Genomic DNA, 8551 nt, shown 5'->3' on the forward strand with positions numbered 1-8551 from the left:
GTCCTTCACGTGAAAAGGTCTGAGCACCCCTGACATAGAAACATAGGTTTTTCAAAAAACCTTAGAAGGATTTTAAATATTTCAAGATTTTTCAATAATAGATCTACATGCTCGAGCTTGTAGATCTGCTATTTTAATTTCAATAGTTAAAGCACCAAATAATGCGTAATAATGGGGTTTAACCCCATTTAGACTGGGAACGCATATAGGAAGAGGGGCCCCCTATGAATAACATTCATGGGGGGCCCGCAGTGAATCCTTGTACCCAGGGCCCAGAATTTGGTGTGACACCCCTGGTGATATACACGCATGCTGACATCACTGATACTAAACACTGCCCAAATTTGGAGATAAGTGAAATCACTGATACTGTCACCTGTACTGCGCATGCACCGTCGCCATGGTAACAGCCGACATGCTGAAACAATGCCCAAATTTGGAGATGACTGACATCACCGATACGTCTGGGTTCTCCAACATTACTTCTGAGACTCCTGCGTTCAATCCCTCATTGCGGCCGAAGGTCACATTTACCCTGAGAAATCTTGTAGCTTGTCTGACTGTCTGTACAGGAAGTGGTGTCATGTGATGTCAGTGAGTCACAGTGTGTGGTACAGAATGACTCATATATGGGCATAAAAAGGATGTCACGTGACATCACTTCCTGTACTGACAAGCTACGAAATTTCTCAGGGTATAAAAGCACATATATGGTCATTCCCAGAAAAAGAAAAAAAACCTTTATGCCCATACATGGAGATTTCTGATGTCATAAATCCCAGGCCGAAAATGAGAATGTTAGGGTTATCCCCATATATGGAGATCCACAGGCATCAAACCAAGGTCCTAACTCACCAAGGCCCTGCTTGGCATTACTAATTAACGTACGTTTTTTTTTGTTTTTTTTAGGAGCGTGAGTGACGTCACTCGCGTCAACTCTCAGAACAGCACTGTTCTGAGAACCCATGGAAAGCTTTTCATCTCTGTCTTCCCAAAACCAGAGAAAGACACAATTGTCAGAAATAGGATTTTGTGAGGATAGAAGGTGCCAGTGGGACCCCAAAAAAAGGTTTTAAAATAGAAAAAGTGAAAATTCATGGTGTAGGTCCTTTAAGGACATTGTTAAAGATATTATGTTATCAATATTAAGGACATATATGGGAATGTCCATATTTGGTAATGTTCATATATGGGCATGTTTTGACATAACTACTGTATCATGAAGGGGTCTCCATATATGAGTAACTGGTCCCATATACATCACTGGCCAGATGGCCAAGAATTGGCGCGGTCGCATGTCACCCTGAGGTCGCAAGTCACCCTGAGGTGTCTTACTAGTATACTGTGTCTCTACCAGGCGATTGAACACTGTCTGCAGTGCATACTGTATGCAAACATGGTTTTGTAACACAGAGGTAAAGTAGATGGAGAGAGAGAATAATAGATCTCCGATCTCAGTGCTTGTGTGACTTGGGGTGAAGATATAAGGATAATCTGACTCTGATTATAAACCACTTGAACCCCGGCTTCTATATCCTATGCCAAGGGGAACATAAACCAACAACCTACAGGTTTAGGCTTAAACGCGTCGCATTGAGAGAAGAAACGAACACGTGAGGCGAGGAGGCGTGTATGCATTTTTGAGCACTTCCTGATGACATCACTTCACGGTTCACGGCAAAGGCGTTGAGTTGGGTGGCTTTCACCAACCCAGCTAGAAAAAGTCATTTTGGATGTAAACAAGGGATGCACGATTAATCGGGCCATCATATCGGTATCGGCAATATCGTTCATAAAAAAATCCATTATCCGTATCGAACCGATATCTAAATAAAAGATCGGTTTAGCCGATATTTTGTTTTATAATATTCACATTTGAATGTGGAGCCCTTTGTAATGATGAAGGCTGAAGATAAGATTCAATCAATGTTTTCTGGGAAAGCTTTTCAACTTGGATTATTTTAAAATAAAAAATATTAAATTTAGATATTTTTAGTGTCATATCTGTCGATAGCGATTCCGATAAGATATATATTTGCATCACAGAACCTTCAGTTTCGGGCATACCGATCATAGCGATGCACCAACCAAGAAGAGACAACAAACGCAACGGGAGAAGTACCCGATCAGAGCGCTTTGCTTGGCCCAGTGGATGCGAAATTTAGATTTAAAAAACGTGTTGATTCGCTCGTACAACAAAATGTGTTTTACTTGAAAAAAATGCTTCTAGGGTCAAATATTAATATGGGATTAAAATGCGATTAATTAATTACAAAGCCTGTAATTAATTAGATAAAAAAGAAATTATCGCATCCCAGCCCCAATTATAATATAATAATGTAATACATATCGGTATCGGAATCAGTATCGACAGATATGAGTTTGTAAAATATCGGATATCGACCACATAATTTCATGACCGTGCATGCTCTCTAGAGTGAACTCTCCATTTAGGGGCAGAGAGAGAATAGACAGTTCATGAGATGTGTGTGTGTGTGTGTGTGTGTGTGTGTGTGTGTGTGTGTGTGTGTGTGTGTGCGTGCGTGCGTGCGTGCGTGCGTGCGTGCGTGCGTGCGTGCGTGTGCGTCAGGGGCATAGTTCCGCCGATTTAAAATGACTCCAATACGGAACTAAAACTTCCTATGATTGGCCGCTAGTTGCGCTATTCCCCCCCCGGCCGATCGCAAAAAGAATTGTTCTCCATTGGACCCCATTAATTTTCCCCTTTCGTTTTCTAACCTTAATTAACACTTTCATACATACTTTGTGGTTCCTATCGCTAGTTAAAAATTGCCTTTCAACATGATGATATGCGTTTTGTGAAAATAAGGTCCCATTTATGTTAAAATTTATGATAAAGTTGCAGGGGGGGCGTGGCCAACTAAGCTGATAGCAGCCGGCTGTGTTCTTCTTCGTGTGCTGTATTTCGGGAGGCTTCGACCACATTCTCCCATGTATCTCTGCGGTTGCACGTGACCGTTGGCAGCCAATAGCATCCTCTGGTGCCTTTACAATCTATGATGGCAACACCCATGCCAAGGACCCAAAATGTGTCATTTGCGCTGCATAGAAACCAATGGCTTCGCTTTGTCCATATCTTTTAATTCATACAGTCTATGGTGTGCGTGTGTGTGTGTCTATTGTGGTTCCTCTGCGTGGCTGTGATGGAGAGATGACAGGAATAAGAGAACAGAGGAGAGGAGAGGAGGATGGAGGGATGAGATTAGAGGAGGAGAGGAGCATCCCTCCCTCCCTCCGTTCTGTCCTTTATTCATCCCTTTGTTTTCTGATGGGCGATGGAGAGAGAGAGAGAGAGAGAGAGAGAGAGAGAGAGAGAGAGAGAGAGAGAGAGAGAGAGAGAGATAGAGAGAGAGAGGTACTGGCACATCCTTTTTCATTGCCTCTCCATCTCTCTCTCTCTCTCTCTCTCTCCTCTCTCTATCAGTCCATCTCTCACTGCACCTGTGAAATGCGGAGAGAGAGAGAGAGAGAGATAGATGGATGGATGGATGGATGGATGGATGGATGGATGGAGCATTACCATGCTGGGGGTGTCAGCTCTCTCTCTCTCTCTCTCCCTCTCTCTCTCTCTCTCTCTCTCTCTCTCTCTCTCTCTCTCTCTCTCTCTCTCTCTCTCTCTCTCTCTCTCTCTCTCCCCTCTGGTCAGTGTAATTATGCCATCCAAACACTCCAGCCTAAGAGTATAATAGCTTCCACTGTGTGTGTGTGTGTGTGTGTGTGTGTGTGTGTGTGTGTGTGTGTGTGTGTGTGTGTGTGTGTGTGTGTGTGTGTGTGTGTGTGTGTGTGTGTGTGTGTGTGTGTGTGTGTGTGTGCGCGCCACTGAAAAGGAGGTGCTTCAACTGCTGCCGACCACACACACACACACACACACACACACACACACACACACACACACACACACACACACACACACACACACACACACACTTCAAAGCGTTTGCACAACTAATGTATACCCAACAAGTTCATTGCATAAGCACAATTACACACACGCACACGCGCACACATGCATGTGTGTGTGTGTGTGTGTGTGTGTGTGTGTGTGTGTGTGTGTGTGTGTGTGTGTGTGTGTGTGTGTGTGTGTGTGTGTGTGTGTGTGTGTGTGTGTGTGTGTGTGTGCACAAGCACATGTCATTATGTGATTATACTTTTGCATTGAATATATGTTGTGCTCACACACACACACACACACACACACACACACACACACACACACACACACACACACACACACACACTAATGGATGCATGCATGCATTTAGTTAGCTGTGCGACACACACACACACACACACACACACACACAATGCACTATGACCCACATGACCAGTGGGTTCTGTAGTCACACACACACAGGCACACACATGCACGCACGCACGCACGCACACACACACACACACACACACACACACACACACACACACACACACACACACACACACACACACACACACACACACACACACACACACACACACACACACAGAGAGAGATGAACTGTATTTTTTCACTCTATAAAACATATTTCTGTTTCCATTTCCATTCATCAGAGCGTTAGTGACAGTAGATACGTTTATGTTGCCAAAGCAGATGTCAAATGAAAAAAACAATAACAACAACCAGGCCTGGCATTTTTGGGGCAAGGCCGTTTTTTGAGGGCACAAAGGCCAAATGCCAGGGCAGGAAGACCATCAAATAAAACTAGATTTTAATCCATTGAAAGAAATGTGTTGAATTTAAGGGTTAGGGATGATAACCTAATCTGCAGTGAAATAGATAAATGATGGTATTTACCATCTGATCCATACTCAGCCCTGCACCAATCAAAGTCACTGGATTGGTTTAAAGATGGGGACTCGGGGGAGTTAAGATACTGGTGTCTACATGACAAGAAAGAGACACTGGTGTCTACTGTCTACATATTGACCAGAAAGAGACACTGGTGTCTACTGTCTACATATTGACCAGACAGAGACACTGGTGTCTACTGTCTACATATTGACCAGAAAGAGACACTGGTGTCTACTGTCTACATATTGACCAGACAGAGACACTGGTGTCTACTGTCTACATATTGACCAGACAGAGACACCGGTGTCTACTGTCTACATATTGACCAGAAAGAGACACCGGTGTCTACTGTCTACATATTGACCAGAAAGAGACACCGGTGTCTACTGTCTACATATTGACCAGACAGAGACACCGGTGTCTACTGTCTACATATTGACCAGAAAGAGACACTGGTGTCTACTGTCTACATATTGACCAGAAAGAGACACTGGTGTCTACTGTCTACATATTGACCAGACAGAGACACTGGTGTACTGTCTACATATTGACCAGAAAGAGACACTGGTGTCTACTGTCTACATATTGACCAGACAGAGACACTGGTGTCTACTGTCTACATATTGACCAGACAGAGACAGAGCAGAAAGTGGTAGTCAGCTGGGGCATTAAGGCCACTGTGGTCTCAGGTCATGCCATTGGTTTGAGGGGCATTAAGGCCACTGTGGCCTCAGGTCATGCCATTGGTTTGAGGGGCATTAAGGCCACTGTGGTCTCAGGTCATGCCATTGGTTTCAGGGGCATTAAAGGACCTACACCATGAATTTTCACTTTTTCTATTTTAAAACCTTTTTTTGGGGTCCCACTGGCACCTTCTATCCTCACAAAGTCCTATTTCTGACAATTGTGTCTTTCTCTGGTTTTGGGAAGACAGAGATGAAAAGCTTTCCACGGGTTCTCAGAACAGTGCTGTTCTGAGAGTTGACGAGAGTGACGTCACACTCGTTCCCGTTTAAAAAGAAAGAAAAAAAATCCAAAAAATGTTTTTTTCAAAAAAAAAAAAAAAATCCAAAAAACTTTTTTTTTTCAGTGGAAAAACCCCACTAGATGCGCCCCTGAGCAAACAGAGGCCGTTTTGGTATTGCAGCTGGAGAGCCTCATTATAGTAGAGCTAGAACAAACAAAAGGAATGGTCAGAGTGTTTGTTGAGGGTTAAAACCTGTCTAAGACTCAATTTTGAGCATATATTTATACAAAAAATATAGTTTTAAAAGCATGGTGTAGGCCCTTTAAGGCCACTGTGGCCTCAGGTCATGCCATTGGTTTGAGGGGCATTAAGGCCACTGTGGTCTCAGGTCATGCCATTGGTTTGAGGGGCATTAAGGCCACTGTGGCTTCAGGTCATGCCATTGGTTTGAGGGGCATTAAGGCCACTGTGGCCTCAGGTCATACCATTGGTTTGAGGGGCATTAAGGCCACTGTGGCCTCAGGTCATGCCATTGGTTTGAGGGGCATTAAGGCCACTGTGGCCTCAGGTCATGCCATTGGTTTGAGGGGCATTAAGGCCACTGTGGTCTCAGGTCATGCCACTGGTTTGAGGGGCATTAAGGCCACTGTGGCCTCAGGTCATGCCATTGGTTTGAGGGGCATTAAGGCCACTGTGGTCTCAGGTCATGCCACTGGTTTGAGGGGCATTAAGGCCACTGTGGCCTCAGGTCATGCCATTGGTTTGAGGGGCATTAAGGCCACTGTGGCTTCAGGTCATGCCATTGGTTTGAGGGGCATTAAGGCCACTGTGGTCTCAGGTCATGCCATTGGTTTGAGGGGCATTAAGGCCACTGTGGCCTCAGGTCATGCCATTGGTTTGAGGGGCATTAAGGCCACTGTGGTCTCAGGTCATGCCACTGGTTTGAGGGGCATTAAGGCCACTGTGGTCTCAGGTCATGCCATTGGTTTGAGGGGCATTAAGGCCACTGTGGTCTCAGGTCATGCCATTGGTTTGAGGGGCATTAAGGCCACTGTGGCCTCAGGTCATGCCATTGGTTTGAGGGGCACAAGGCCAAACTGAGGGGCAACGACGGCCATGGCAACAACTATAGTCTACCAGAGACTTTTTCTGTTTTTCTTTCTTTTTTATCCCACGATTTTGTAACCCCAAAAAAACTAAATGGGTGGTGCCTAGGCCTATCCGGGCCCACCCTTGGCTATGCCCCTGTCTGTGTGATGTAACAGGTTTATCCGTGTAACCATATCCTGACACAGAGGGCCCTATTATGATCCAGGTCTTATGCCTTATGCCTTAACTTCTTCACCTTTTTTTCACTATTTTGAAAAACATTTTTAAATACTTCAAATGTTGATCTACATTTGCACGTTGTGAACTTGCAGATCAGCTATTTGAAATATTTAAAAAACAAAAACAAAATAGTAAAAAAAGGCAAATAAGAAGTTAAGGCATAAGACCTGGATCATAATAGGGCTCAGAATCTCATATTACCCCCCCCCCCCCCTCCTCCCCCAGAGCAGAGCATACTGTAAGTTACAGATGTTCATAAACGAAGATGAACTTTCAACACATTTCCACTCATGCTGTATTGATAAGTGCTGCCATATACTAGGAGAGAGAACAGGTCAATCAAAATAACAATCTCTAATTGTGTAGACTTCTCGTAAATGAAGTAATGAAGCTGTTTAAGGATAGTTTAACTCTTGAGAGCGTTAAGTTAAACCAAATGGACCCGTAAGAGTTAAACATCTATAAAGGTCCATTTGGTTTTATTTTACACTCTCAGGAGTTAGGGTTAGATTTCATCTTTTTATTTATGGAATGTCATAGATTTATTTGTTGTTTAGGCTAAATATAGCCTATTTCTTTTTTTTTTCTTTTTTTGAAAAAAAAAAATGCAGGAAAAGAACATTTTTACTGGAGTCGTGACCCATAAGAAATGAACCGTGACCCACGAATGGACCCCGACCCATGGTTTTGGAACCAGTGGTGTAGATAAACATGATGATTTGACATCCATTTCATTTTGGGATACGAAAATGAAGCCGATTTCACATTCATTTAACATTCATTTCACATTCATTTCACATCATTTTACATTCATTTTACATTCATTTCACATTCATTTTACATTCATTTCACATTCATTTCACATTCATTTTACATTCATTTTACATTCATTTCACATTCATTTCACATTCATTTTACATTCATTTCACATTCATTTTACGTTCATTTTACATTCATTTCACATTCATTTTACATTCATTTTACATTCATTTCACGTTCATTTTACGTTCATTTCACATTCATTTCACGTTCATTTACGTTCATTTCACATTCATTTCACATTCATTTTACATTCATTTTACATTCATTTCACATTCATTTTACGTTCATTTCACATTCATTTCACATTCATTTTACATTCATTTTACATTCATTTCACATTCATTTTACGTTCATTTCACATTCATTTCACATTCATTTTACATTCATTTACATTCATTTCACATTCATTTTACATTCATTTCACATTCATTTCACATTCATTTTACATTCATTTTACATTCATTTCACATTCATTTCACATTCATTTTACATTCATTTACATTCATTTCACATTCATTTCACATTCATTTTACATTCATTTTACATTCATTTCACATTCATTTTACATTCATTTTACATTCATTTCACATTCATTTTACATTCATTTCACATTCATTTCACAT

This window comes from Nannobrachium achirus (genome assembly GCF_963921795.1).
Source record: "Nannobrachium achirus genome assembly, chromosome: 14".
Taxonomy (NCBI): Eukaryota; Metazoa; Chordata; class Actinopteri; order Myctophiformes; family Myctophidae; genus Nannobrachium; species Nannobrachium achirus.